Raw genomic sequence first — 22286 nt, forward strand, 5'->3', positions numbered from 1 at the left:
GTTTCATGAAAATCAGTTCAGTAGTTTTTTGCGCCAACTTGAAACAGATAGACACAACGTTTTTTATTATATTAGTATAGATATTATAGTGCAGTGGTTACCTACCGGTAGGTTGCGGTCTTAATTTTGGTAGCTCACCTAGTTGCAGTTCTCCTGAGTCAACTAGGAGGAAGTGACCTCTGACGCACTCTTCCTCGTGGAGTCACAGGCATGCACGTCAGGTGATTGACTCAGCCTCTACAGCAGTCGCCTGGTGTGGTTCCACCCACGGCGTCTACTCCACGGCAGAGCGAGTGACTCCCGCCCAGCCCTGCCGGAAAATCACACAGCAGCCCTGCCTATATCTTTTGCTTTGCTACTGCACTTACCTCCTTGGAGCCGTAATTAACAGTGAAATGTGCTGCTGTTAAACTTTATTCACAAATCACAATGATATCACTGTAATAATTAAACACATTGTTGTTTTCTATGAAATATTGTATTAATTTTCAATAAATGACCTTTGATTGTTCGGTTATTAGACAGATTTTTATTTTTCTACAATTTTAGTAGCTCTTCAGGAGGTTTCATTTATCTCAAGTAGCTCACACATCAATTAAGGTTGGCGATCACTGTTATAGTGCTTTGCAAAATGTTACTTTTGTAAGGGGCATCTGTATATTCTAGTTTCACCGGTAATTTAACAGTATGAAAAATGAATTTTTTTTTTAGGAGCTCCTTCACTTAGCATTGTAATGATCTTTTCCCTTTCCTTGTAGGTCTGGTAATTGGACAGGCTCCACTTCCTGAAGGTAGGTGAAACGTATATATGCCTGTATAATTGGTTGTTTTTAGTTGTTGTTGAGTTAATCCTTTGCATGACCGGTTTGGACAATTTCATAGTAGAACATTCTCTCCACATTGTTTGGAGTGGGGAATCTGCTCCCCTCCGCTGGTTGAAGTAGGTTTCTTTGATTTCCGAGTAATAATTTCCTGCTTTTAAGAGACTGGGAATAGTCCAGAACAGAATGAAGGAAGGGTGTATGTTGGGCGCTTGTGTACTGGAAATGAGAAGTTCTAACTTCATAGCGTAACCTGTATTCAGCTGTTTTTAGCACGTCTGTAACTGGTGCCCGACGGAGCAATTAAATTGTTGCTCTGATCAGGCACCCATTATATCAGCTTGCACCCTCATGAGGCAGTGAGCAGAAATCTGTAAAAATCCATCTTTTGCTGCGTGCAGTATTTTAGACGGTAATGGCCACTTTACGCCGCTATACCCGGTGCATTTGGACATGACAAGCACGATAAGGAATGGGCGCCCATCGGGAAAACAATTGAATACTAGCCGATGGCCACCCATTACTTATTGGCGCCCAAACACAATTTAATCCACCCCCTAAAGTCCATTCTCACCATAGAAGTAGTTAGAAAGTGAAGTTTCTACTAGGATACTCTCCCTCTAGGTATGAGGTGGTAGCAATTGATGTAGTCCAGTCCAGAAGTAGTTTAATTAGATTCATTTTATTACTGGTCATTTAAAAATCTGAAGTTAATAAAATGGTAACTATCCATGTCACATTTTAGTACAATCCAGTAAAACACTTTAGTTTGGAAACGTCATTTTTTACCTGGCTAATCCAATCGCATTAACTTGTGTCGTGGGTCAGCTGGCCGCTTCATCCGAGTATGTTTTGATTTCACAGGAGCAATAGAGATAAGCCAGCGGTGTTTAGTGTGGCATGATGCAGCCTGGTGTGTGTGTATCTCCAATTTCTCTTAATAAGTTGCTTATCCTTAGATACTGGAGATATGCTTCATCATCACTTGCTCATTTTCACTTCAGTGACATTGAATCTCAGAGTCCTGTATTACTATCCATCCATACCTCTTCAGCCAACCCTTGTGAAGTATAGAGAAATGAGTTGAATGGACTCTGTCCTCCTTGTCCTGCGTTGCCATTACCCATATGTATTTATGGGTGTAGTAGGTATTACCGCCGGCCGCTAGCGACAGCGGAAGCCCGGCAGAGGTGAAGATTCCGACTGCTAATTAGGTAAGTATCGCTAACCCAATTCCCTACCCTAACCCTCCTTTAGGGGTGCCTAACCCTAACCTGCCCCCCCAAGTGCCTAAACATAACCCCCCCTTCCCCGCTGCCTAAATCTAACCCTAAGTCCTTCTAGGAACCCTAAAACCTACCTCCCCCCCTTCCTGCGGCTGTCCGCGTTCGGCTTACCTTTGTTCGGTATCCCGGCGTAGGTCTAATGAAAGCCGCAGGATTTCGACGCCTGTCATTAGTACCTTGCCGGGATTAGACAGTCGGGAAGCTGGCGGTCGGCATTTAGACCGTCTGCTTCCTGACTACATCCCTTATTTATGCTTGTTTTATGAACACTATAGTTTTCCTCAGTCTAGCACTGCAGAGCTCTGTGATGCCTTACTTATCAAGGTCTCTATATGTATAGTATAAACGTGTGTCTGTGTATGTCAGTGCATACTCATATACTTGTGTATAAATTAAATGTTTCTGCATGTGTACTGTGTGTATATATGTATATAAATACACATGCACACACACTTATATGTATTTATACACACAATGTCAGAGCTTACTCTTAATGTTGAGTTTTTAATTTAAATATGAACACACACATGCAATATAGCTCCATTCTCTAGTTCTGTTGTCTGTAGACACATTTGTGAATGAACACAAAGCTGAGGCTGGAGAAACATAATATGATTTAGGAAGAGCATTAGCCCCTGCTTCCTCTCTAGATGTGACAGCTAACAATATAATGGAATTTACTTTGCAGACCAGTCACCATCTTTCTATTATGCACATGCTTTTCTTGGTTGTATCCGAGTTGTGTTGGGTTGAGCTGACGTACGTGTATTGGGGTGGTAGGGGTCTATAGTGGAATTGGCTTACAGAATTTGAGATGGTTGAGGATATTACCCTAGACAGCCAGTAAATGCTATGTAGACAGCAAAGCAAACACCTCCTGAAGTAGATCACATTTCAAGCCTGGGCTTCTTGGTTTATGAATAACCTCCTACACAGTCTAACTGGCAAGCACTTGCTGCTTTACACACACATCCACATAAAGTGATTTATCCTGGTGCCATAGGGGCCTGCTACTGAGCTTATTTTAGTATATATGCTGGTTTATTGCTCAGCTGTATTAAACTTCTGAGGGTTTGCTCTCATATATTGTACACTTCATACTACTTTATAAGGCTTATTACCCAGTTTATAAATCTTAACATTTTAAGTTAGACTGCTATAATAAAGACAACTTGTGGTATTCATATGTATTTCTCTCTTTCATAGCTCCCCATGCCTTTGACGAGAATCCTGACACTGGCATCCCGACAGGGTTAGGATACAGACACCTGTCGGTCTGTATCCTTTCTCCTCCTCTCCCTCCCCGGTGCCTTAACCTACTCTTTTCCCCCCTAGTGCTTAAATCTAACCTCCCCCTCCCTGCACCATAAACCTAATCTTTCCCACTTAGTACCTAACCTTTCCTCTAGCCTAGCCCCTAACGCTAACCCTGCCCTTAACTGCGCTACTTACCTTCGGGATGCTGGCTCCGGGATTCTGACAGGTGTTGGGATTACAGTGCCGGCATTCTGAGTCTGAGGAATTCCAGCGTTCAGGATTATGACCGCACCCCAATTGATCACTCCCTGCAGTATGCATAGTGATAGCAGCACATATGATTTGCTTGAAAACTACATTGGCTGAAAATCATTGTTTGCTTTTGTGATCACCTCTGCACAATGCATAGTATTATTAACTGACCAGAGGCCCTGTGCAGTCCAAATATTCGGCTCAGTCACTGATCGCCCTCAACTACATAACATTTTGCTTTTGTTGGGATGAGATTGTTTGGCTACAAATTCACATTGTACCATGTATGGCCATCTTAAAGGCACATTGATTGCAATTTCTCCTTAATCCACTAGGGGACACTGGAGGTATAGACTGTGCCAAGTGGAGCCTGGCAAGAAGTGTGACTAGCTCCTCCCCCTCTATACCCCCTGCAAGCCCTAGTCTAAGTTTGTGCCCGAGTGGAGCTGGGTGTGTAGGTACACTTCTCCTCAGAGTTTTTTAATTGAAAGAGCGCTGCTGCGCTCAAGTAAGAAGATTACATTGAGGACAGACAGGCAGTAGCTGCACTGCCTGTCTGTAACAAGGGAGTTGCCAGCGGGACCCACTCGCAAGTGCATGCACTTCGCCTGGGGTCCCCGACTGCTTAGACACTGTCTATAATACAGGGGGTTCCACATGCTGCTGCGTGTAGCGCGCATACGGTCCCCCACAGGTCACACCGCCTACGGCAGCATACGCAGCTCGGTGAGTAGACCCTGGCTCTCCGAGTAGCGGGGTAGCCAGGTTATTGCATTAATGGCGGTATAATAGCAGTATGCTGTTCCAGCAGTGAGTGACCTCACAGCGCTATCCGTGTCTCCCCGTCCAGGATCTCACAGAGACTGCTCTGCCTCTTCTATCAGTGGTAAGACGGCCACAAAGCGGGGAGATATAGCGCACTCAAATATACTGGCTGTCATTTAACATAGACAGCCAGGAGAGCACGCTCAAGGTGCTGTAGTAGGCTGCTCCGTCTATCGGAGCAGCAACACAAGCCCCTGCAAGAAACGGGCTGTTGAATATATCCATCTTCCGACTGTCACACTTGAATAGCCAGAAAGCATAGCACCGATTAAGAAGCAGCTTCAAACGCTGCTGTCTATCTGACTTCTCCGGCTGTTACACTACAGATAAACAGCCGGGAAGCATAGCACGCTCAAGGCGCTGTAAGACACTGCACAAGCCGCGGGTCACAGGAATTGCTCTGATTAAGGAGCAGCTTCAAACGCTGCTGTCTCTCTAACTCCCCCGGCTGTCGCACTGCAGAAAGCATGGCAGCTCAAAGCGCTGTGGGACACTGACAGTTTGCGGAGCAGCAGCGCGGAAAACTGCTCCGATTGAGGAGTGGCTTCTATCTGGCTCCCCCGCCTGTCTCCCTGTATGTGAGACAGCCGCAGGGAGAGCGTGTTCATAGTGTGGGCTGCTCCGACTGACAACAGTAGCAAGCTCTAATCCCGGCGGTCACATGATCAGCTGGCCGGGGATAGCACTGAGAGCGCACACATTAGGTGCTTAGGGGTCTAGTTACTTTAAGCAGTGATAAGAGACAGAGTGAAAAGTGTTAAGTCTGTGATAAGTGCCAGCCAATCAGCTCCCAACTGTCATCTCACAGGCTGTGTTTGAAAATGACAGTTGAGAGCTGATTGGCTGGCACCTTATCACTTTTCACTCTATCTCCTAACACTGCCTAGTAACTAGACCCCATAGAGCGCTGATTTAAAAAATTGTGCGCCATAGCGAGGGGGTGGAGCTACCTCTGGAGTCCTGCTTCTCTCTGCCAGCGGTCCCAGCGAGTGCTGGCGGCCATTACACACTTTTGTTAAGAGATCTGCAGCTGAGAACTGGAAGCGTAATCCTGGACTGGCTGTGGTTTAACACAGTGAGCACACAGCCATATACACAGATGACAGCGCTGGGGGCTCTGTTGCCGGTGTGGTTCCCGCGGTGTGGAGTTTGTATGTTCTCCCTGTAGTATAGCATTATGACTTCTCCTCCCTGAAGACACCCTGGGAATACTAAGTGTTTTAGGCTTATGCATTCGCCGTCTTGGTACGGCGTGCTAAATGCAACTGCGTTTTAAAAGTTTATTCAGTTAGTAGAAGCGGTGTTTTGCCCTCCAGGACGGGGAGCCAGTAGCCTCTCTGATAATATAATAGAGGGTTTCCAGGTCAGGGATTTTAGTAGCATGACCTTGGCTAAAACCTATGGCTTTTTCCGTTCCACTAAACACTGTCAAATGCGACAGAGGCTTTATTTTCCGCAGTACACCAGGTATTGCAGCTACAGGAGGAGGACAGTTGTCCTGCTCCACCCTTTTTTCTTTTTAAAGAAATAAGTTATTGCATTTCCAGTTTCAGTAAGACTGGATTATGTTGAGGAACATCTGGATAAACAAGTTTCAGATTATTTTATTAGTAGGTCCTCGGACCATGTCTTTAAGACATCGGGCTGGAGTTTGAAGTATACTCTCCAGTCCTATCTGAAATATAATAACTGTTACCTGTCATGTGGAATTCAGACAGCTGTAAAATCACTTTCGTTAGCGGATAGTGTATTACTGGCAGTGAATATAGAAGTACTCCTTTTATATTCCGTCTGCGGCTCCTTCCCCTAGAAGTTCTTTCTAGCGACCCTCGTCTAGGTCCTTTAGTGCTCCGAATTGTTCACGGGACGTGATTCTTGAGGTCGGGGCAGAGTCGCAACAACATCTACTAAGCCTAGTGCTTGCTGGGTTTTCCTCTGACCTGGGGGTCTGAAGTGTGGGAGAGCGTCTTAGGTACTTCGTAGTAGGTTTTTTACCATAAGTTTGCATGACAGGAATATTGTTTTGCAGTAAACTGTACACTAGTTCTATCCAGGAAAGTGGTGGTCCAGATTCCAAATCCGGAGGGGAGAAAAAAACGTTACTCTGGTCTCCTCGTGGTTCCGAAGCCGGACAGCTTGGTTAGACTTCTCCGAGCTTGACATATCTCAATCTATTCCTAAGGATAGAGGACCTCATTCAGAGTCTGTCGTTGCGGCCGGACGGTCGTAAGGGAAAAGGATCCGGATATGCAAATGATGCACTCGCAAGTTGCGTCCTTAAGATCGGGTCGATAGCTGGCCGACCAAGGGGAGGATGCGGCCGTAAGACAAAAAATACGCCCCCTTCTCGTACGCATTACACGTCATCTCCGGCCATATAAGGATTAATCGAGACCATCGGTAACCATCAGAACTGGTCGTAGAGCTTAAGGTTGACCATACCCTCTCTTAAGCACTACGATCAGGTCAGTGTACAAACCACCCATGTCACGTGTGCCATGACACTACTTTGTTAATTATGCACTCCCATAAAACGCTGTTCGCATAATTAGGCACGCCCGCTTTCGGATCTCCAGTCTCCCGTTCACAAGCACTTTCCCCTGTTACCACCCACAAACGCCTCATTCTGTCACTCAAACTACCGACCTGGCTGTGTTCAAGGAGAGAGAAATTTCTGATCGTAGCAGCTAGTTTGCGCACGCGCATTGCGAACTTTACACATGCGCAGTTTAGCGAACATCTGTGGCGTACGACCGTGCGGCCGCAACGGCCGACTCTGAATGAGGTCCAGAGTCCCTTCACTTTCGGAGTCTGGGACTAGGCATGTTATCTCTGGATATCAAGTATCCCTATCTAGTCACCTCTCCAGGCTTTCTGAGTTTCGTATTTCGGAACTCTTATTTCCAAAGTCAGCCCTTTCCCTTCGCATTATTATTTAGCCCCCAGTATATTCAGGACTGTGATGAGGTCTCTGTTGGATACAGCGGTTCACTATCATCCCTTATCTGGGGGAACTTCTGCTGAAGGCCCATTAGAGGGTCCTATTGCAGAGTGACTTTCAGCAGTTTCATTCGTCATGGGGGGATTCTGAATTTTTCCCAAGTCTCATCTACAACCAGCAGAGATGCTCAGGGACACCTTAAGTCAGCGAGGGTTCCTCCCTGAAAGATAGCAACTTCCATTCAGGAAATGGTGAGGAGGGTCTTTCGATTCCATAGGATGATGGTTACGGCTTTCAAGGCCTTTCCTTACAGACTATTTCAGTCAAGGACGTCTTAGCTTCACCTCCTCTCTCAGTGGACAGGATCCCAGCTTTTCCTTCACCAACGGGAAGGTTAAGTTCCAGAACTCTGATATCTCTTCTCTGAAGGTTGAGCTTAGTACACCTACTGGAGGGAAGAGATTCGGAGTGTGAGTTTGGACTCTTCTTACCATAGAAGTGAGGATGGGGGCTGTTATTTTAAGGTTCCATTCACACCTGGTCGATAGTTTGCAATGGGAGTAGTAAATTGGTAGGCAGACTACCTCAGCTGGCAGGATGCATCCAGGGGCTACATCCACAGGTTTTTTTTTTTTTTCTACAGCTGGTTCATCGGTGGGGTCTTCCACAGGTCGACCTCATGGCATCAATACAAAGTTATCACCTGTGTCTCTACTGCTCTTGAACGAGACAAGGAGGTTGTGATACACACTGTCAACACAGTGACAGGTTCAATTTTGTCTTCTATTGGTAGCTCCGGATTGGCTTCGCGATCCGTGGCCACTGCCTCTGAAAGAACTTCTCTTTCTACAGGGTCCTTTAGTCTATCCACACTTAAAGCTGCTATGTTTGAAGGTGTGGATGTTGAAACAGCCATCTTAGGATGTAACGGGATCCCGTCCAAAGTAATCCCTACTATGCTTGGAACCCCCCCAAAAAAAGTTACTTCGAGACTTTACCACCATTTTTGGAAGTTTTCTGTTTCAGGGTGTGAACGTACAGGGGTTCTCCGCTCAGAATTCAATCTAGCCAGATTTATGCTTTTTATGCAAGCTATTTTCTCAGCATGGGTTCTCTGAAAATTCAGATTTCCTCTCTGACAGTTTTTCTTCCAGAAGAAGCTCGGAGGTACAGACTTTTCTTCAGGGTATGATTCGGTTTCATTCACCCTTTGCTCCTCCCACGGCTCCATGGGATTTGGATCTCGTACTTTTCTTATTACAGTCTCCTCTGTTCGAACCTCTGGAGTCTGTGAATTTAAAATACGTTCGTGGAAGGTAACACTTCTTTTTATTTATTATTATTATTATTATTATTATTATTATTATTATTATTATTTATTTATATGGCGCCACAAGGGTTCCGCAGCGCCTTACAAAGTACAGAAACAAATGAGCACACAAGACAACAGTTATTAACAGTACAGACAATGCAGGACAAGTACATGATTTATAAACAATGCTGCATAACACCTAAATAAGCAGCAGGGTGTCAATAAGCAGTTTTAGGCACCATTCTAAATGAAAGTAAAAGTAAGGCAAGAAGAAGCACGTGAGGAAAGAGGGCCCTACTCGTGAGAGCTTACATTCTGAGGGGAGGGTCAGACAAACAGGGGTGACACAGATGGGCTAGATAGTGAGGAAGGAGCATAGAGTAGTGGGTTAGGATGAGCGCTGGATAGCATTGAGGAAGAAATGGGTCTTGAGGGCCCAGTTGAAGATTAAAAGCCAGGAAGCCAAGTGATGGAGGAATTTTGCAGGAGCAGTGGTGTCAGAGGGGTATAGCCAGGGTTTGGTGATGTCAAGGAGAATCCTCTCGCCCCGGTCTCAGCTGGGAGGAGGTCGGAATTCTTGGATCTCTATCCTGTCGTCCTCCTGACTTTTTCACGAGGATAGAGCGGGATTCCATACAACATTGGATTTTCTTCCAAAAGTGTTTTCGCCTTTCCAGGTCAACAACCACTTGTGGTACTGGTTCTTGCGCAACATTCACCTTCATTCTAGACCCTTAGCTGTTAGGGTTTTTCATATTCCGTGGACAGGACTGCAGTCATACATACAGCATACACTCTATTTGTTTTGTATGATGCTGTTCATCCTGGATAGCTTGCCTCAAATCATTTGCTGGCCCTCTGGAGTTGTCTGACCTTCATATGGCATCACCTAGGGAGCCTCCGCCTTTTTATTACAGAGCATTCCTCTTGCTCAGTTGGTTCCTTGTGGGGTTTCCATGGAGTTTCTTTGAGGAGCAGCTTCGTGGTCTGGCCGGCATACCTTATTATTTTTTATAGATTTGAGATGTTTGCGGCCTCTGCAGCACATGTTTTGCAGGGTTGTCAGTGCTTTCCCGCCCGTTATGGGAGCTCTGGGACGTCCCCACTATCTTTAGCCTCCAGTGTCCCCTAGTGGATGATGTAGAAAACAGGATTTTGGTACTTACCGATAAATCCCTTTCTCCGATTCCATAGGGGACATTGAACGCCCACCCTGCGCTGTTCCTTCCGGCCAGGGTTGGGGATCATTTTATGTTATGACTATTAGAGTATTAATTCTCTGGTTGTGTTACTGTTTTTCAGCCGTTTCTTATGTTCTGTGTACTTGCTTCGCCTCCTCTTCCGTTTGCTTTTTCTCAGCTCCCCTCGGGCACTGTTTTCTTAGACTGAGGCTTGGAGGGGGGTATAGAGGGGGAGGAGTTGGTCACACTTCTTGAAATTTAAAGTGCCCAGGCTCCACTTAGCACCGTCTATACCCCACTGTCTTTAGCCTCCAGTGTCCCCCATGGAATCAGAGAAAGGGATTTATCGGTAAGTACCAAAATCCTGTTTTTATTTATTCCTATTTTCTCTATGAATGGTGTAATATATTAGGGGATTAATTTATATTTTGATGCACAAATAACTGTAACAAAAATGTTACTAACAATGTGAATGCTAACCACTGCCTACATTGTTTTTTGGCTTTGTCCTATAATGTCGTCACAAACAACTCCACACCAGTGCTGCATTTGATGTCACTGGCATCTGGCCATGTTAGAGGTTTGTAAATGTTCAACAGCAGGTGAGTGAATGCAGACGTGGCTGTGTCTTTATGCCAATGCTTCAACTAATTATAAGCATACTGAGACACCCACTTCCAGCGGCACTAATTCCTCTTGAGATACACCAGCTCACTGTCTGAACATGGCATTCTGTGCCAACACTACTGCATCTTTAGACAGTTGCCCGCAACACACCTGAGTCAGGCTACCCACCTCCCCCGTTACCTCCCAGGAATGCCCATTAAAATACACTGCTCTTGCGTCGAAATTAATTTTGTGTCTCCGTACGGTACCCATTACTTCCAACTTCGGTCCGTACATGTTGGCATTGCATGCAGTTAGCGTACACCTCTGAATCATATCCACAGGCTTATAAATTTACTTATAGCCTGTAATAGTTGAACAGTGTGCCTAAAGGCAGCCATACGCTGTGCAATTATCAGCCCGGTCAGCTAATTATCATCGGTGCTGACAATTGCACAATGGATGGCTGTGACTGAGCAGCAATTATCACTCTATCAGTGGGGCAATTTTTGTTTGAATCTGATAGTGAATATACTCACAATTAAGGGGCGTATCGATTAACGATTTATCGTTCAGTCGTTCAATTTATCTGCTAATGGATAGGCTCTGAACTATCAAAATGCGCACTCTCGCGGGCCGACAAATTTTGGTTCTTTTATCTCTCCAACATGTTGGTCAATTATCATTTATCATTGACAGATATTAGAAATATCTGTCGCGGTAAACGACTACCTTTTTTTTATGAAAATGAATAGAAACATTAAAAAAAAATCCACTCCCAGAATGATGTCATGCAAAATCGTTCGTCGTTCGTAAAAAATCTGTCATGTACATGACAGATATGTCACAGCAGCCCCAGGAATTTTCAAAAGACAAATCTTTTGTCTTTCATCTTTTGAAAAGATCTGCTAATGGATAGGCCCCTTTACACAGACAGACCAATTATCTGACTGATCTCACAGGTGGGAGATGTATTAAGCCTTGGAGAGAGATTAAAGTGGAGTAGTTGCCTAAAGCTGGGTACACACTGACAGATATGACCAAACTGTCTGGTGGAAAGGAAAATCTGGTCTGTCTTCCAGGGTTTTGAAGCAAATTTCTATTGGTGTTTGCTACCATACATTACCACATTTTCCTTCCCACCAGACAGATTGGACAGATTTATCTGTCAGTGTGTACCCAGCATAAAGCAACCAGTTTACTATCATTTTAAAGACTGTGCTAGATAAATGACATTTAAAAGCTGATTGTGCTTTTAAATGTCATTTGCACAACTTCTCCATTCTCTCTCTCCAAGGCTTGATACATGTCCCCCAGTGTATGGTCCACTGTAACCTATGTTTCTTGTACAGTCAATTTACATTTTATTTGGCACCATTCTTTTGTTTTTATAAGAATACAAATTTGTATTCAGTATTTGGTCAGTTAGACCACCAACCATTGGGCAGCTTCAATCGGTGTACACTCCTTGATCCAAGATGCCCACAATGAATGTACTTTTTTACGTTTTTGGTTTGTTGTAAACTTCAGCCTTTATTATATTTCATCTTGCTCCACACAATGTGCATGATTTGCTCATTTGTTTTAGACAATCCTATCTCTGTGATGTTTCACATCTTTTTGTAGATAACCAGAGAAAGTGAATTAATAGTTAAGCAAACAGAATTGTTGGGATGTTTGATTTCTACCCTGTTGATCCTGAAAATTCCCAAATATTTTTTTTTTCTTTTCATTCGCTGTAGATTATAATGTGTATATATCTCATGCTGTAATATAATAAAAGAGAGAAGTTATTTGTGTGACTGCAGTATAGAGAATAAAATTTAATATGTGCATACACCCGTCTTTTGTATGTTATGTCCAGTTACATTCACTATGTGCATTACAGGAGAGTATATGGATGATTTTCTGTGTGACACACGGAACATTTACATTCAATCATGTGAATTGCTTCTATATTTTATACAACTTACCCTTGATCCCAACACTCTCTCCAACTACCAACCCATTACTCTCCTCCCTTTTGTCTCCAAACTCCTTGAGTGTGTTGTCTACAACCGCCTTACCTTTCTTTCCTCCCACTACCTCCTTGACCCTTTTCAGTCTGGCTTCCATTCCCTCCACTTCACTAAAACTGCCCTTACGAAAGTCAGCAATGACCTTCTTGTTGCCAAATCCCAGGGCCACTACTCTTAACTCATTCTCCTTGACCTCTCTGCTGCTTTTGACACTGTGGACCATCCTCTCCTCCTGCAAACACTTGACTATCTTGTTATCCTGGACTCTTCCCTCTCCTTCAAACCACACATTCAGAACCTCTCGCAGTCCTGCCAATTCCATCTCAAAAATATCCAAGATCAGACCCTTTCTCACCCTAAAACCCATATCCACTCACTGGTCATCTCCAGATTGGGCTACTCTAACCTCCTCTTATTTGGCCTACCTGTCTCCAATCCAATCTGTCCTCAATGCTGCTGCTTAGCTCATCTTCCTCTCCAACGTTCTACATATGCCTGCCCTCTTCTACAAGCCCTCCACTGGCTCCCTTTCTCCTTCAGAGCCCATTTCAAGGTTCTTACACTCAAAAAGCCCTCACCCATTCCTCTCCCATTTACATCTGACATCCTCTCCCGTCACACTCCTGTCCACCTTCTTCGCTCAACAAATGCACATCTCCTCTCCTGCCAACTGATTACTTCCTCACACTCCTACCTCCAAGCTTTTGCCCTTGCTGCTCCCTACCTCTGGAACTCTCTCCCTCTCCCCATCAGACTCTCCACCTTTTTACAAATCTTCAAACATGCTCTAAAGACTCAATACTTCATCAAAAGCCTTCCAGCTTTCATCCTAACCTGCTTCTACTTGCTGCTTCCTCCCTGTCTACCCCATCTGTGTCGCACCTGTTTATCTGCCCTGCCCCTTGTAGAATTTAAGCTCTCTCATGCAGGGCCCTCTACCTTCTTGTGCTACTCCTTACTTATACTGTCATCTCCTCTTCACTCGGGCGACTGATTGCTTACGCCCTGTTGCTTACTTGAGTGTTATGATCACTAATGCAGCAATGTATATAAACCTTGTCCTGTATTGTAATGTAGGTCACTTGCTTGTTCACTTATTTGTCTATGTATTTTGTAAAGTGCTGCGGAACACGTGTGGCACCATATAAATAAAGAATAATAATAAAGGATACATTTTTCTTTTCTTATGTCCACATCTTAAACTGGGTACACTGTGTACCCAGCATGACCATGTCAGCAACGGGACACTGCAAGCGGCAGGTGCATACACACTTGCCGATGGGGGAGCTATGTCTCCATGCTGCATTCTGCAGCATGACATCGTTGGCGATATCTCCAGTCGGCCCTGAAGCAAGGCAGACGGGCGATGACGCTAGTGACCCATGGGAGTGCGCATATCATGGATACACACTAGACTATGTACCCGATTTGTTGCTTTGATCCGCAGGATTGGACGACATATCCATTTAGTGTGCACCCAGCTTTAAATACTTTGTTAGGAAATATAAACAAGAAAGAATTTCACTGCAGTAAACCATTGCTTCTGGAATTTTGGAAAATGCTGCGTGATGCACATTGCTATTAGAAAAATCTAGGTGCAAGTTGCTATTGGTCACTCTCAATATTTTTCCGCTGATGGGACTGGTAGTTACTTGGCCTTTTTGACACGGGCTGAGAGAGCCAGCACTGTGGTTCCCACTGTCCGAGATGGGGATTTAAAATTTCAGTGCCTGAGATCGCTGATATGTACTATAAATCCCTGCACACCTCTATTGTGCAATATGACCAGGAGGCCTTGACTACTTATTTCACTGATATACATTTGCCGTCCCTGTCCGCGGCAGCTCAAACCTTTTTAGATGCTCCTCTCACCATTGAAGAAATTGATTGCCAAGGGACAAGGCTCTGGGTTCCGTCGAATTACCTGTTAAGTTATATGCCAACCATGCCAGGTTCTATGTTAGCCACTTTGCTGAGCTCAATGTCTGAGGCGCTAATTATAGATCTACCAAACCTGGGAAAGGAGCCTCTGCTCCCTCCCTCGTACCATCCCATCTCTCTACTGCCCACTGATGTGAAAATCCTGGCTAAGGTTCTTGTTCTTTGATTAAGCCAGGTCATCATCTCGATTGACCATAAAGAACAGACAGGTTTCATGCTGGGGAAATCCACCTGCATCAACCTGAGGCGCTTGTTCTCCCACCTCCATGCTTCCTATGGGGATGAGACCACTGTTATTGTTTCTTTCGATGCTGCCAAAGCATATGAGTCAGTCGAGTGGCCCTTCCTCTGGGAAGCAATGTTCCGTTTTGGTGTCGCCCCGGTAATTCTTAGTTGAGTTAAATTATTACACTCTGCCCGAGTCTGTCTCAGTGACTTTATTTCTGTGCATTTTTATTTGTCCGATGGGACGAGAAAGGGTTATCGGTTATCGCCTTTTCGCTTTGCCTTGGTGATAAAGCCATTGGTTTTAAAACTTCCCACTCCGGGTTGCTTTCATATGCTGATGACCACCTGCTCTTTCTCGCAGCCGGATGATCTTCCCTCACTATTAGTTGCCCAGTCTGGTTTTGGCCATGCTCCCTTACAGGTCCTATTAAGTGGTCAAGTTGCAAATAGAGTTGCCTCTTGTCTCACAGGCTGTGCGGATATGGTGCCCGGTTAGTACACTTCTAGGCTACTAGGCTTTAGATTTGGACTATGAAACTCCATTATGGGGGGCGGCCAAATTACATTTATTCATATTAAATCGGACTGATCTTACTCCGGTTCGATTATGTAAGTCCCATATGCTCTGTACTGGAGTGTACATTTTGGCATCTCCTCTTGTCCTGCCGACAGGTTTCTGACTTCTGAGATAGAGTAACTGGGGTGATCTCCTCCACAGCTGTCTGTCTACATTATGGGTCCCGCAATGTGCATTTTGGGTATCCTAGATGACCTTCAACTTATTAAATCTCTCAAACGATATGTGCTTAATTCCTTGGCTGTGGCAAAGCTGTGCATTGAAAGTGCCTGAATGGCTTCTTGGAGTCCTATCTTTGTCGACTGGGTTATACTGGTGATTAATACTGTTACCCGTAAGAAATATATATATCTTCGCAATACCACTTTGTACTGTTAGCGTGTCTGGAGCCCCTGGTTAGGCTCCCTGTAAAGCTCTACTGTGCCTGCAGATATTATGTCTGTGAGCCCCGTCCAATGCTTGTCCTCTAATAATGTTCTCTAATGTTGCCCACTGGATATTCCATCATTCTATTAATTACACTGGGTTGTTTTTTTTTTTTTACTTGCTAATTTTAGTATATAAAATATCTAGCAGATTTTTTTTTTAGAGCAAGAGGCTTTTTTTCCACCCTATACATGAGATACTATATTCACAATACTGCTGTTAGTAAAGTGATTTGTCCTATATTGGATTACCTAGAAAAATATTTCAGTTTCTGTAGCCAGTAAAACCTCCTCACCGCAGCACTGCATACTATCCAAGCTCCCCCTTGGCTCATAGGGAGAGATGTCACTTCTTATCTCTTTCCAAGATATTTAGCTACTGGTATTTTCTCCATGCTGACGTATAAAGTACATGTGACTTTCCTGACCCATCATGTGACAGCGCTGCTGTTAAAACAAGCCATTTCATTGATTTCTACACACACACACATTTGTAACACTACAACACAATTTGTATTGAATTACACAGTTCTTTTCCAGCTTATTAACTTATGTTTGTTAATCATGCTATATGGCATGGGGTCTGTTAACTTTGAAGCACACTTCCTCCATCACTGCCACACATTCTAAGCACACACAGTGAAGTACGAGTTTTAACACTTTCATGGGAGGGCACTGAATCAGGCGTTGGTATAAGTGAATTGGTGGATAAAACAAAAATAAATGTAAAAATACTAAATAACATGCATAGTTATTAGCAATGTTTGTTTGTAAATAATTAAAATATTATTGTTTTGTACTCCGTAATCGTGGAAGGCGTGGCCACACCCCCTTTGAAAAGAAAATCAAACATTTGCGGTGCTGGGGAGGGGGGCACTGTGTGCCCCTCAGCCCGCTGCACAGCCAATGGGGGGCGCGATCGCTCCCCCCCTTTGGCATAGGAGACTGTTCGGGCTGCTGCTTTAGCAGCCTCGGACAGTCTCCCAGTGCAGCCCAGCACACAGCATAGACATGGGCAGAATGATTCACTCTACTGAGTTGAGCCACGTGGCTCAGCTCAGTGTAGTGTCTCGGGACACGACTCTTTCACTGAGCATTGGCTATAAGTGACTCCGGGTTAGTCGCTGATAGCTCCGCCCCTCCCAGCACTGCACTGCTGCTGATGGATTAATCTGCACTGACTCTCCCGAGTCAGGACCCAGCTCTAGTGGCACGACTCTGAGTGAGTCACAGCTCCGCTCCCCACAGCCCTGCACTGCTGACTCCCTACTCGAGTCAGTGAAGGCAGGCACACTGGCAGGATCACATGAATGATGACTCTCCCGAGTCTTGACTCCTGGAGCTGCCCCAGACTACAGTAATTACACACATTTACACACTGTAACCTCTGGCTCTCTCTGACTATGTAACTGTGGGAGGCTAGAGAGGTGGGTGGGTGTCTCGACTCCCCAACCTTTGAGTGACTCGAATCATTCGAACATCTAAATGATTCGAGTCATTGTGTCGAGACACTTGCTCACTAGCCATCTCTAACACAGCACCGTGTGCTGGGCTGCTGTGGATGGGGAGCTGTGCCGCACCCGGGTAAGTAGTACCTACTCGCGGCTCCCCCCCGTCTCTCTGCACCCCTGTGTGATTGCCCGTACGCTCTTGCCGATGGACAGATATGTCTGCAGACATATCTGTTCATTGGCTGTGCAGCACAGCCAATGCGATGCGTCTGTGAACGACGTTGTTCAGACATATCGTCTGTACACACTGGCCGACGGAGGCCGATATATTGGCCGATCAATTGATCAGAGAAATATATCGGCCAGTGTGTACCCATCATAAAGGTGCCCACACACATAGCGATATTTTACACGATTTGCCCGATTTTGACGAATCATGATGACAAATCGTGTAAAATATGCCCAAATCGTGAGTCTCCACTCACGATCACGATGCCAATGCGCGTCCTCGCTGGTCGTACATCGCAACTTTAGATCTGCCGTGCTGTAGAGCAGATTTGCCAATCTGGGACACAATGCACTGGATGCACGATGGATCTTAAGTCAAATTGGATATTTTTCACTCCAAATTGTGTGTAGGACAACCGGGGAGCTGCCTGGGGAGAGAGCAGGGGAATTCGCATACATCGTGGCATTGTGTGCAGATCGCTATGTGTGTGGGCACCTTTAGAGTGGGTACTCATGGTCCTTATCCATGCATGTTAAAGATCCCCCTGCAAACTGCTCATCCCCTCTCATTGTACAGTTGGTGCTCCCCAGTAAGTGCTTCCTTCTATACCCACAAATCCAACTGCCAAAGCAGCTTCATTCACTTGCGACTTCACAATAGAGTATTTGTGGAGTGGGGCAGCATGTTTGCACTTTCTTAATTGAGTCCATATATACTCTTCATACATTGGATGTAATATGTTTCTGCAGAATACAGAGAGGAACAAGAATGAAAGAGAAAAATACACCAGATTTTAGAGTGCAGAATTATAATGCCTCAATAATTATGGGTTATGGCTGTTTTATTTATTAAATTAATCTCCCTCTATTTACCTGGTACACAGCAAGCCTGGCCAACCTGTGGCTCTCCAACTGTTGTGAAACTACAATTCCCAGCATGCTTTACCAGCTGATCTGTGGGAGGGTATTATGACTGAGACTTGTAGTTTCACAACAGCTGGAGAGAGAGTTGGCCAGGCCTGGTCCACAGCTTGATTGTTAGATTTCTGTGGTTGTAGGCATACAGGTAGTGCCCAAGACATGGTTTAATATTGTGTAAATTAGCATACACAGAACCTTTTACCCATTTATCACCCTGTCTTTTCTTCTAAAATGTGAGCCAGATACTTGTATGTGCCTTGCTGTGCATTTTATACTCCCTTTTTTGAAGAATGCTTTTATATGTATTTTTTGCACTACTGTGTTGATGTATTTCATGTCTTTTTGTTTTGTGTCTCTTTTTCTGTTACGTATATCAATAAAACATCTTATACTCCAAAATCCTGGGTCTGACACAGGATTTTCAACACTTTTCCAACCTGGTACAGACCCCGTTCACATTGCAGCTCTGAACTTGGTTATTCCCGGGTCGGGCCGTTTACACTGTTTTCTGCCGGGCTTGGAGATGACATCTTCTCCAAATTAAGGCGAGTCGGCTGTTCCTATATGTAAACGGGACCTGGGTGATCCCTTTACACTGTCCTGTAACTTGAGTTCAAGCCTACTCACTACCCAGTTTGGATTGCCGGATCACTAGACCCGGGTTATTTTTTGGGGACCTTTTTACACTGAGCCGCTACTTGGGTTGACACTGCAATAACCCGGGTTATTTGGTCAGTGTACAATTGCATGATTTAATGACAGATGACCTTACAGAGCACTACCTGGTCATTCAGTACTAATACTGTACAATAATTAGTTGCAGTGCCATTTTATTTACTTGATGTGTATCTTCTAAAAGACCACTTGTATGATTTATCATACTGGCTCCATCCATCTGTCTGGCTTAGCGATGTGGATGGTAGAATGGAAAGAGCCCCATACTAATGGATGGGCACACTGCATTATGTCACAACATTTAATCCTGAAAGGATTAGCCAATGACTCAGCAATATAAATCACATCTATTACTTTATGAAAACCAGCTCTGTAAATAATTTCCTCTGTGATCTGCATTTGTAAAAGGCTGTTTATTTTGATCTCACTCTTTAATCATCTTATGCACTTTCATGCTGAGGAAATACATGTGAGAATGATGCACATATGTTAAGGAACAGCAGTGAAAGAGTTAAAGCCAGTGACTGGTGTAGGGGAGCTACAGATTTCTGTCCCTTTGTATTTGGGACACTCCCTGAGCCTATCACCTCCATGGGCCTGGCATTCCCCAGGGTCTTTGTAGGATCTGGCTGAGAGTCAGCTTGGGGCAGAAAACATTACTCCTGTACAATGTGAAAGGAGAAGCAGCTGTTTTAATTCTTCTTCTAGCAGGAGTGGGACATGTTCAGGGTTACACCCCGAAATAGGAAATTTGCTGGTAAATTATTTGAGTCCCAAAAGAATGCCTAGTAATGGAGATTTGTAATAAAAGACAGCTGAATTCTGAAATTGGTGGCCTGCACATTTCTTACTTTGGAATTGATCCGTTGTTATATAATATTATACTGTACAGAGAAACACCGGGCGAGATATGGCAACCTATTGTTAGACAGAGTTTGTAAGTAAGGTTTATTTCCTCTTTGTTTTCTACAGCTGTCAAGAAACAGCATGCCATTGTATACAGATAATCTTATCAGCATGTTTACTTCTATTACCATGGCTGTGCTCTGTGTATCTCTGACATGGGAGTACCTATTTCAGTTATGTGAGCAGTGCCCTGGTTGTGGTGGTAACACTGCATTTTTTATATACTTCTCTATAGAACACTATGGGCCTGATTCAGAGTCGGACGCAATTAGCGCTCGCTCGTCCAGAAAATAGGGGTGGCTATTCAAATGAACCGAACTACCCCCCTGGCCGCTCGCATCCTACGTCATGTCCGCTATTAGATTAATCGAGTACATCGACCAGCGTATGAACTGCTCGCTATTCTTGTGGTTGGTTTTTCCTACCACAATCTTGCGAGCATTTCTGGCTATAAAATAACCCAGTGACGTGGTCAGTGATGCTGCTCTATTAATTATGCACTCCCATAAAACGCCCGTTTTGACCTTTAAGCACGCCTGCATTCTGATCTCCACTCCCCGTTTTCAAGCACCTTCCCCTGTTACCACCCACATACGCCTCCTCATGTCATTCAAAATAGCAGGCATTCGCTATATAGCGAACAAATGATTTTCGGCCGCACTGACTGGTTCGCGCATGCGTATTAAAAACCGTACGCATGCGCAGATGGGCGAACATCGCTCGGAACGAGCGTGCTGCCGCTTACGAGCGGCTCTGAATCAGGCCCTATATTCCTAAATGTCCACCATTGTGTTCAGTACAATATGTCTCCATATAATGAATGTTTTATTCAACTGTGTTCCCTCTTCTACAGGACTCTTGGCAGGGCACATATATTAAACAGATACTCTATAAAGAGGGAGGGATGGGGTGTAAAAACACATACAATAATCACCAGGCAGCAAGATTGCGATTATTGTATGTGTTGTACTTATTGGATGTCTTGATAAAGGTCCGGATGGACTGAAACATCGACCTGTTTTTTTTATGTGACTTGTGAGTTCATATAAAGAACTTTATCTTTATGGATTCCTGGTGAGTGCCTCCTCTATTTTTGATTATATTGTGGGACCTACGGATGTGGACTCCCCAGTGTTGTGCACCCCTACTGCTGGACATAACCTGAGATGTGAGTGCAGAATTAAAAAAAAATAAAAATATTTATATTATATATATATATATATATATATATATATATATTAGGCGCACGCGCTCACATTTCGTGAAAATTTCATTACAATGGCCCAGTTACAAATATATTTACTGAGAAAATTTTTATTATATATATATATATATATATATATATATATATATATATATAGTGTGTGTAATCTGTATGTGTGTGTATATATACGGTATATGTATACAATATTAGTGTGTGTATATATAGCTACCTGCATATATATTTTCCTCAATACTTCTAATGGGTTAAGATGAAACAAATATGCTTGTGTACCTTTGGTAGGTTACACTATTGTATGTAATGCTTAAACATTGGAGCATTGTGCAGTTATTTGGTTCAACTGTTACAGAAAATCTGTAGCTCACCCTTGGTATGGGTGGGTGATGTAGTTTGTTACCTGAACTGTGAGCTGACATTGGAAACATCCTTCCACCAGCATGGCCGCAGAATAAATATATTTTTACATTTAGTTTCACATCATGTTCAACAGAATCTGCATTCTTTGTGTGAAATTTCTTCCAGGCCAATATGGTGATAAGTATTCAACATTTGCCTTCTGTGGACTAATACACAACAGAAGTGTTTGCGCAACGCAATCTAAAACTGTAAAAATTCCCTTTGAAATCTCCAAGTATTTGGTAATCTTCAGTGAGCTGAACAGCCATGGCCAAAAGTTTTGAGAGTGACACAAGTATTGGTTTTCACAAAGTCTGCTGCTGAGTTTTTATGCTGGCAATTTGCATATACTCCAGAATGTCATGAAGAGTGATCAGATGAATTGCATTTAATTGCAAAGTCCCTCTTTGCCATGCCAATGAACTTAGGAGCTCGCTAGCAAGCGGTGTTCGCTAATGTGCGCATGCGTGTAGTTCGCAGTGCCGCATACATGTAGCTCGCAGTGCGCCTGCATAAACTAATACGAGTCATCAGATTTATCTTGCTCGCCCTGCAAAGACAGCCCAGTGGAATGAGTGACAGGAGAGGCCGTTTGTGGGTGGTAACAGGCGCAGGCCAGTAGTAACGGGGGAGTGGAGTTGCGGACGCAGGCGTGCCAGAGTGTTATGCCTTTTCTGGTATGTGCATAATTAACAGGCAGCTTCATAGTACAAGTCACCAGGTTGAATTATACACTGAAGTGCTCGCACGGCTTGTGGTAGGGTACAGTCAACCGCAAGTGCTGCGGTCAGATCCGATGGACCTCGATGTACTGATG

The 22286-nt window shown here is 44.2% G+C and overlaps 1 protein-coding gene across 2 annotated transcripts in view; it reads left to right on the forward strand.

The window, feature by feature from the left end:
• Window positions 1–22286, forward strand: part of TLN2 (talin 2) — a 320515-nt gene that overhangs the window by 61953 nt on the left and 236276 nt on the right. For both annotated transcript variants that reach the window (XM_088446408.1, XM_088446417.1), the window contains exon 2: window positions 759–791. The gene's annotated coding sequence lies outside the window, so the exon portion shown is untranslated. The remainder of the gene's footprint in view (window positions 1–758; window positions 792–22286) is intronic.

Source organism: Taudactylus pleione, unplaced genomic scaffold (genome assembly GCF_031769625.1).
Source record: "Taudactylus pleione unplaced genomic scaffold, aTauple2 ptg000019l, whole genome shotgun sequence".
Taxonomy (NCBI): Eukaryota; Metazoa; Chordata; class Amphibia; order Anura; family Myobatrachidae; genus Taudactylus; species Taudactylus pleione.